At 33.4% G+C, this 8058-nt stretch overlaps 1 pseudogene; it reads left to right on the top strand.

Moving 5' to 3' along the window:
• The first annotated feature begins 5634 nt into the window (after positions 1–5634).
• LOC122127645 lies at positions 5635–5734 on the top strand (annotated as a pseudogene).
• The last annotated feature ends 2324 nt before the right edge of the window (positions 5735–8058 follow it).

Genomic DNA, 8058 nt, shown 5'->3' with positions numbered 1-8058 from the left:
TCATGCAACGTTGTAGAGAGTAGAATGGAAGCATAATTAAGTTTCCAATGCAAATAAGATATAAGAGCATGAACTTAACTGGAAAAATAATCCATCCTGAGAGAGCAGGGATTATACTAATCATGAACTGTTGGATAAGACCACATTTTTTTTCTTTCCTTTACTTATATATTTTATTTTTGGTGGTGGTCTTGGCACTTGAACTCTGGGCCTGGGAGCTGTCCCTCTGGTATTCAGCTCAAGGCTAATGCTCTATCACTTGAGCCACAGTGCCACTTTCAGTTTTCTTGTAGTTAATTGGAAAAAGAGTCTCTGGGACTTTCCTGCCCGAGCTGGTTTGAAAACTATCCGAAGATCTCACCACCACCCAGCTTAAGATCACATTTCTCACAGTGTACACTCAGCATATGTAATGTGCATGTTCATCTATCTTTATATGAATTCTTGAGTTAAAAATCTATTGTACAGCTTAGCCTTTACACTCACAAAATGTTTGTAAATTGTTATTACTGGAGAAATAAAACTTAAGAATGTAAAGAAGTCTGGGAAGTTCAGTTTTCATCCAGCCTGAGCAGAACAGTCTTTGAGAAACTATCTATAATTAACCAGCCAAAAGTTGGATTGGAAGAATTGTTCAAGTATTGGAATACCAGTCATGAGCAAGATTACTGAATAAGAGCTTGAGGCTTTTGCATACATACATACAGACATACACATACATAGAGGCACTTATATTTGCACACACAAATACACAAATGAAGCAAATATCAGAATATGTAGAAAAGTTAGAAAACAATAGAAAATATGTCCTGTGTAAGACTAGAATCAATTGATAATTTTTAATGTTAGAAAGTCCTCAAGTGAACGTTCTTCAAAACGTTTAAAACTGTTACATAGATAGGGACCAGAGATAGTAAGAGAGTCAAGTAATCATTATTAAAGGGATCGAATCCATGGCTGTCTGTTTAATTGGTCATTCCTTAACAGAACAAAGGTGGGTTAAGTTGTTAAGGGGAGGGGGACCCAGAGACATTCTTTTCATTCCAAGAACTGGGCTGGTTGGAGCCAAGGATTTTTTTTTCTATAATCCCTAAAACAAAAACAAAACCTGTAATGAAGCTGTCCCAGCTCGAGTCTCCTCTCAGAACCTAGTTCAATGGGCTTTGAACTGTAATCTTCCAACCTTAGCATCCTCATTATATATGATAGTTTAAAAAGTATAAATATAAATAATATTTGCAAGAATACCAGTAGAGGAAAAATGATGCAACACAGTTAATTGCGGTGTTATTTCCAGAACACGGAAGGCATCACATTAGCAGAGGTGCAGTGTATTTTCACAATGGAGATTAGCTATTCTTGATGTGAATTAAGGGAATTTTGAGGTGCACCCTAAAAGTTGGAAACTGTTGGTCTAGGATGACTTTATGGCATAAATCTTGTGATTGATGGTCATAGAAATAATAGCTTAATCTGAGAAACAACTGCTACTCTTGAAGAATTAATTATAACATGCTTCATAGTTTTATCCTATACCAGAATGTGGCTTTTTTCTGTTCACTTCTCAGTCTGTAACACCCCATTGGAAAATGCATCTATTGCAGAATTACATAACATGCAAACAGGTATATTTTGAATCTCTCAGGTACAGAATGTTCAGAATTTGAAAATGAGTAGTTATTAATCATAGGAATTTTGAAGAACACATACATTCTGTCCTCTTGACAACTTATTTACTTTTAAAAGTTATGGGTTTCCATAGAATTAAACTGTTTTCTGTTTTAGTATAAGAAAGTACTAAATTTATTCTATTTTCAAAATATTGGCATGTATATTGTGAAAAAATTGTCTAGTTGGATATCATTGAAGTTGATCAACCTCTGATAAAGAAGAGGTAAATAATTCAAATTAGATGCCAAATAATACCGATTTTTAAAATTTACTACATAAAGAATAATATTTACAATACCAAAACAGTGAAATTTTATTTCATCAGCTTATATTTTAAATTTAATTTTAATGTGAAAATGAAGTGCAGTGGGGTTACAGCCATTGTAAGGTAGTGAATATATAAATTTTCAAACTTGTTATCCCCTCTTTAATCTTTCTCACAATTTTTCCTTCATCCCAATATCCCTCACAAGTTGTAATGTACATTTCCAACTTATTGTCTTGTGAGTATTGCTATTGCATTGGTTTGCCCTTTGTCCTTTGTCTTGCCATTTTGTTGTTCCTGTTCCCTTCCCTAATTAATGTAAATGTATACAAAATACACAGGGCACCAAAATCAAACACCCCAGGGGATAAACCATAGGGGAAAATCTCAAAGAAAATAGAAATCACATACTACATCAAAAACAACAACCGCAAATAAATATCTCTCCATATCTTGGAGTTCATGTTGCTCAGCATCAGCTTATATGGTCATATATACGCATAACAAAGCCACTAAAAAATAATAGTTTCATGGACACTATATCATGCAAACATATGTTAACTGTTTTTGATGGTAAAGGTGGAATTAGGATTGTTGAATTCGCGATTCTCATAAAGGAATTTCAAAAGAGTTTTAAATTTAATGACAGGTAAATTTTAATTGTTCAAACTTTTTAACAACTTAGCCTATCAAGAAAATTTAAAATTGCCTGGGAAAATAGGCTTTCATGCAAAGAAATCCATGGAGACTTAGCTGAGAGGGAGCAATGTGGGCGAATATGGCTCATTTTCACACTAAACAAACAAACCTCACAAACCTTGCAGTAAATCCTTTAGGTTCCCTTGAGAATTTTCCTTACCCAGGAAATGTACTCTCACTGTGTGAAACAAGGTTGCAGTGGAATTTAAATTCAAAGTTCTTAAAAAAAAAAGACATCAAAATTTGTGAATTGACATTTAATTACCAAACATAATTTTCTGAAAAAGAAGGAAAGATATAATTCAAAATGACTTGATTTTATTAAAAGTATGAGAAAAGAGTAGTGAAGAGAGATGAGAGAAACCATAGAGGACTGTTTTCTCTCCAGTGGTGTAATGGGTTCCTGATATTGTTTCTTCCATTCTATTTTCACAAGCTATCAAGTGTGGCTGAGGACTGGAGTAACCAGTTCAGACAAACAATACACACAGAAGAAAATATTTCCAGTACATGTAGATGATTTATAACCTTTAACAATCTATTTATATCTGTTCAAAATTCTCCCCTACCACAAACTGTATTCTTTGAACATCTTTGTTTGCTTTTCCAAAGACTGCCTTTCATTAACTGCTTAAAATTTTGTGAGATCATATACACACACTTTAGAGATTGCTGTTTGGTGGTGATTTTTGTGTGTTTTTGTTTGTAGTTGTGTTTTTAACTGAATTTCAAAAGGTTGTGCAAGTGTGTTACAATTAAATATGTCTATCTAATTTTCAAATGCTCCTGGATCAGAGTCACTCCTTCTATCAGTCTGAACCAACCCTTTCTCCAAGATTTATTTCAGATTTACCACTTCCCTTATTACTTGTGTACATTGAGTATTCTAGCTGTACTTGCCTCTTTTCCATTTTTCATTCATTTTATGTCTTTACTATTATTTCTTTCTGGTTTCAACTTCCTGATAGTCATTCTGTTAAACTGTCTGTTAATAATTTGAAAGGTTTATATACTTTCCATGGAGTTTCAATCCTGCATACACTTGAACTGCAATAACAATTTGCAAGACTGGAGACGTGAAGAACCTAGACCTGATTTTATTCTCATCTTTTTGGAAGATTAATCTTTAGTCAACAAGGAAGTTTAAAAATCGCTTAGAAATTATAGCTAACTACCAGTTTTTATAAATGGCTTTGTACAATGGTGTGTGATTATTTTATTTTACATGGGATGATATTTTCTACTAGCTATAAGTTTTGGAAAAAGAAGAAAACTAATATTTACTACTGTAGAGGAATATGATAGAAATAGAAGACAGATTTTATGTTTGTCACATCTATGATGAGTACCCATATGCAAAACTTAAAGTCATATTCCTTGCTATGTTAGACAGATAGGGAAAACATATGATAAGGCAACACATGATAAGGCAACTATTAGTGACTTTAAACTTTACCTTCTTATGTGATGAAATTTACTTTATTAGCTAATATTTGGGTTTGAATCATGGAAGGCTGATCTATTTAACAGATTTCTGGAAGGCACCTACTGAACAACGCAAATGGTGGGAGATACTATTTCTACACTTTAATGAATGATTGAACTTACTTGGCATTTATGCTTGGTAAATAAATCATCTCTATGGTAACTTGATTCCTACACTTGAAAAACTTTTAATGTCATTATTATCTACTTGTCAAGTGTTATTTTGGTGAATAAGATTTTTAAAATTTATTTGAAAAGGAATATACCTTCAGAATATTAAATGTAGGCTATCATTGGTTTGAGAATGATAACATTTTTATACTACAGAACTAAGTTTTACTGAAGTACCAGTGTCTTGAAGCACTAAGGATCTTCTCAATTAATGGTTTTCTAAATTATATTTGACTTCTAAGTCAAGTTTTCCTAGCCTTGGTAGAACAATTATGGATCTATCATTCCAGGAATTATTTTTGGCCTACTTATGCTGGACTGAAATCTTTCATTTATCATTAGGAGAGGGGTATAAAAATAATTTGTGACATTTGTGATTTTGTTTACTCATATGGGCTGGTCATCTGTAAATTGAAAGTTTGAACTACAGTACTTTCTCTCATATTTTGTGATCTCATCTTTCATTTTAAGTTGCCTTACATTTCACAATTGCTTACTACTAATTCCTACAAGGAATTGGGGCGCTGAAATATTATAGGAAATTAGAAATTGAGATGGGTCTTCAATTACTTTTCGTTAGCATGTTGCATGGGCCAATGTCAGAAGTCTTGACCTTGCTTTCTGATGATGCAGATAACTGGGACCTTGTATCCTCAGACCCGTGGATACTACCTGGTTGGATGCTAGACAGACCAGGATATTATGTAAACATGCATATGAACAATTTTTTCATCTTCTTGGCTTTAGCTACTTTTGAAATGATAGGTATAATAAACAATTATATTTTGATAAAATACCTTCTATTCTGAACAATTCGGTCTAAACTGGGAATCTCTCTCTGAACCCTTGTAACTAAGATTAGTTTTGTTCCAGTAAGACAATCTATGCTGTCAGAGTAAATATTCTGGTTGGTTTGTTCCTACATGGAAGAAGGGTAAAGGGTCTGGAAGACATTTGTGCCAGTGAGACTTCGTTGCAAAATTTTAAGCTGCAGAAGTTTAGAAGTAGCTCTTAAGCAAGGCTTACTTTGAATCCATTAGCTCCACAAAGCTAACTCAGTTGATAAGTAAGTACTTGAAAAGCCATCACCTTTGGACTTAGCTATAAATGCTTCAAAATATGATCAAATTTAAAATGAAAATGACAGTATAGTCATTGACAAAAATTGCAAATGTGAGTAATCCACCAAATAATATGTTTTTCCCACTAAACACAGAAATTTAGAGAAATAAGATCAATAGCATTTTAGGAACAATAATGGTTCCTTGTTACAAATAGGCAACCAAGGATATATGCCTGTATAAAGATTGCATCATGAACTACTTAAATTTAGAGGATACTACATGCTTCAGCAGCAGGTCTACCCAAATGACAACAATACAGAGATTAACATGGCACTTGCAGAAGGATGATACAAAAATTCGTGAAATATTCCATATTTTTCATTCTTCAAATGCAAGAAATGAAAAACAGTTATTAAAGAGTTGATTACAAAAATACAAGTGTAACAATACATGTAATTCATAGAATTAAAGGTTAGTTTGACATCAGTGTATTAAATCTTCACTTTAGAAAGGCCCTTACACAGCATAACCTTTACAAAATTTGAAATTAGATAACATTGTCATCTTCACCCAAAGAAATAAAATACTATAAGGACTTAGGAAAAAAGGAATCTTAACTTTTTCTATATGAAATGTAATCTGAAAGAACACATTTATTAATGAACCTATATATTATAAAAATGTAGACTTTAAAGTATTATATCTAGAAGATAATGAAATAGATTATGGACTTTATACAAACCTAGATATACTTTTTTTCAGGCAAGCACCAGGAATAACTTTAATTTCTATACTATTCATTTCAACAGATAAGTTAAAATTAAAAAAAAAAAAACACAAACTCTGCAGAAATCATTATAGATGCATAAAACAACTCTTGAATACATTTTGACATCAAAGTGAGGCAATTCACGTGGAAGAATACCATGGAATCGATGAATTTTTAAATTAAGATATTGCTGTTGCTTTTTATTATGAAAATATTTTGTATGGACACAAAGGATGGAATGGCACTTTTGAAATTTAAGAAACTTAACCAAACCATTACTACGTAGGAGAATAATTTGTACAGCCTTCTACAACTTCAAAGAGGTAGTGATACATACTTATCCTTTTGGCAATATCAAATGCAGTTTCTTCCAAGTTGTTCTTCAGACCCGGTTTGAAATAATGGTTCACCAGAAGGAGATACAGCATATCTGCTATTTCTATTCCCAGCAGCAAGATGCAAGGGGGTCAAGAGGCCTTTAGTTTGCGGATTGGTATCTGCATCATGATGAAGTAAGAAAGAATCCATTCTGGTATTAATCCACATATAAGTACTATGCAGGGGTGCCAAGACATTCACAGTTATTGCATGAATATCTGCCTTGAGCTACCAACTCATGGACAATGTCTGCATGTCCACTCTAGGCTTCCCGATGAAGAGGGGTATACGTATCCTCATCCCTGGTATTCATATGAGTGGCCTTTTTGAAAAGTAGTCTCCCCACTGCAGTAAGCCCAAAGAAGAAATTTGCATGCATTCTTCTTCATTATTTTCTTGCAATTGCTACCATTCCTCACGTTTGCATCTTGTTCCTTGACTTCATCATAATTGCCTAACTAGAGACTTTGAGTACCAGTGGGAATGAGTTGTCCATGTATTTCCCCAATAGTTCACGTTGGTTGAACTGGTCAGAAAAATCTGATGAATTTTCTGCATGTTTTTTCACCATGATTTATTTTCTGTTTCTTCATTTTTACCATTTTAAATTATTCTAACTGGAGAGTAGGGAATTGATAGAGAGCAGAGGAAAGACTTTCCTCTGTATTCAAATGCACAGACTGAAAATGAGCACCAGTGGTGTCTTCATATGTAGCTTATTCTAGGAATGAGAAAATAGGAATCAATGCCTTCTACGTAAATGATTTGGGAAATACAATGATATACGGTAAGAGAACTTACTATTCAATATATGAGCTTTAAGAGCTTTCTAATATATCCATTATTTATTGGTACTCAACATTAGAAAAAAAATGTATAAAGCAGTAGTGAAATAGAAGTCCTTTGCATGACTACTTAAATACCATGTTTTTTTTTTATTGTGAAAATACTGTACAGAGGGTTTACAATTACATGGGCAATATAGTGAGTAAATTTCTTATCAAGCATTGTAGCCTCCTCCTTTGTTTACCTTTCCCATCCCTTCCCAGCCTCCCCTACTCCACCCACCCAATCCTCCCCCCCCCCACACAAAAGTTGTAAAGTTCGTTTCAAGGTGACAACGTGAACTTCTCATTGTGGCAACGGGTCCACTTGTATCCTTATTTAAACGACTTGTTTTTCCCCTCCCTCTCCACAAATTATGCCGACATCAAATACAGTGAAAGCAGGGGTTATACTATGGGGGAGGGACATACAAAGCAACAAAGAAATAATCTTATAAATAAGTTAGAAACAAATGCATGAAAGAAAAAAAAAACATTTAAATACATATCTTAGGGTTCATTTTCCTAACTTCGCTTTATCTGACCTATTCTGCCTGACTCATATATATACTAGATATTGCAAATAAGGGAAACCATGGGACCTATGTTTCTTTGGGCTTGGATTACTTCACTCAATATAATTTTTCCAAGTCTTTCCATTTCCTAACAAATGAGGCAATGTCATTATTTCTGATGGAATAATAGAATTCCATTGTTTATATATAACACATT

Source organism: Dipodomys spectabilis, unplaced genomic scaffold, assembly GCF_019054845.1.
Source record: "Dipodomys spectabilis isolate Male_0828 unplaced genomic scaffold, ASM1905484v1 ptg000306l, whole genome shotgun sequence".
Classification (NCBI taxonomy): Eukaryota; Metazoa; Chordata; class Mammalia; order Rodentia; family Heteromyidae; genus Dipodomys; species Dipodomys spectabilis.
Note: the sequence above shows the minus strand (reverse complement) of the source record. Positions and strands in the feature narration are given on the sequence as shown.